Source organism: Pinus tabuliformis, chromosome 4_1, assembly GCF_031772625.1.
Source record: "Pinus tabuliformis cultivar Carrire ecotype Pingquan chromosome 4_1, CPIR1, whole genome shotgun sequence".
NCBI classification, from domain to species: Eukaryota; Viridiplantae; Streptophyta; class Pinopsida; order Pinales; family Pinaceae; genus Pinus; species Pinus tabuliformis.
In genome coordinates this window covers 752,072,832-752,074,968 of record NC_142303.1, presented here as the reverse complement: position 1 = coordinate 752,074,968, position 2,137 = coordinate 752,072,832, and positions in this window count along the sequence as shown.

The window sequence follows — 2,137 nt, the reverse complement described above, 5'->3', positions numbered from 1 at the left end:
TGATCTTTATTATAGACAGATAGAGTTAAAAACTTTGGCCTAGATATGATACTAGTTTCAACTTCAAAAATTTGATGAAAGCAACCTTTGGCAAAAAATTGTTTTATATCAGCACAATGAAAGGTATCAATAATAAAATAAAGATTCTCTGTAAAACTGCTGTTTTCAAACTCTATTATTGTCGTCCAGAGCTTTCTTAAGGAAAACAATGATTTCCTCCCTGTTAAAGAAAATCGCAGCATTCAGAGGAACAATCCAAGAAGCACTATATCTCAAAGAATAAGAGGTCTCATCACGAGCCGACTTATCATGATCACAGATATTATAACTTGCTGACTTTGCCAATACTGTCTACCAAAACAGGGCAATGACTCAAGATTGTTGCAATCAAAAGAAAAGGGGTCTCATCACAAGCCAGCTTGTTCAGCAAAAGTGTAAATCAAGTGAATGACTGTGTCATAATTTGGCTACCAAACCAAGACATTGTTCTTTAAAGAATAAAAAAGGAAAAAGTGTCAAAATGGGTTTTTCTTTGAAAAGTTGTAGATAGCCTTAAGAAGGATAAAGGATCATTGCTGGGTAACAGGTAACCCTGTCGAGGCTATGGATGCCTGTTGGCAGCAGAGGCTCTACCTACGACAAACGAGCATATTTTAAAGCCGGCACACAGAGAAGACTTTATTTTATCTTTAAAAGACCAAGTAATGGCTGATGTAAATACAAGGACAAAGCCTGAGGAAGCAAGCAATTAGAATAGAAAAAGGTTGAAACAAAATATCATTAATAGGATAAGGCATAATGTACTCTATCTGTCCATAACGAAATTTAGACTTATGAAAATTTTTCTTTTTTGCAAGTTAAAATTCAATAGAAAAACAAAGATAACTGGTTCTTCCAGGTGAATCGCCATTGTTGTGGCCACCAACAACCCCCCTCTTTGTTTAGTATTAGCAATAACACTAAGCAAATGGGGACCCTTAATAAAAAATCCAAAAAACATTTTTATAAAAAAAAATTGTATTTAACTCCTTAAAACTATATCGCATCGCAAGAAGAGAATAAAGCATTTCCTTATGAGCATAATAAATTGCAAAGAAGCGACGCGAAATTCATCGCATCGCATACATTATGAAGTGCTCTTAAATGAAAATCTTAAGAAATCTCCGACGACCGATGTGCGACGTTGCATAAGCAGCACACAATGACTGAATGACTAAACGCGATGCTGCGATTTGCGATAAATGCGATCTATGCTAAGCTGATCATGAAGCTCTGCGATGACACATCGTGATAATGCGATCCGCGACGCTGCGATGCGAGTCGCAGAAATCACCGATCGCAAATTTTCCTCGGCGCAGTATTCAAGCAAAGCTGTCCGTAAACCAAAAATTGGGTGCGCGCCTTAAAAGAAATTAATGAATGTACGCCAAATTATTCAGGAAGGACAGTTTTGTGTTTTTCGAAGAGTCAGTTCGCTATGGGTGTCATAATTTCATACATTTCTAGAGTTTAGAGCTTTCGTGTCAATATTTATTATCATTACTCTTTTCCTTTGTGTGAACTGCAGAAATAAAAAACAGGTAACAACATGAAGCAATGTGCAGGAAACCTCTAAGGAAAAAGGAGAAAGCGTTAATGCTCGGAGAATGGAGAAGAAATGCCCTCATAAACGGATAACGCGTGCATGAGAAACGCAGATTCCAGAGTATCACTGAACAGATGCTGATATCAATAGGCCATTCAACACTCAGAGTCAAAAGCTCACAAAAGCATCTTGTTTATGAAAGATCCTAAAGCTTATGCCTGGTAAAGGAAAAAGGCGCTAAAGAAGGAAAACGCACCAGAAAAGCCCGGAACAAAGAACGGAGGCAGTTTTCGATGCGCAATTAGCGCCTAGCGCTAATCGCGCGTCGCTAAGAAAATTGTTCAGAAAGCAAAGTCCCTAACTTGCTTAGTCATTCGCAAGGCCGGAAACCGAAATAGCAAAAGCAGAAGCAGTTTGAGAGAAATTTGGGTTATTACCAAGTATACACGCAGTAAATCCACCCAGCTAAAGGAAGATTCTCAAAAATATCTTCTAGTTTACTAGAAAGTGGTGCCAGCGCTTGCCATTTCTATTTTCGTAGCTCAAACAAAA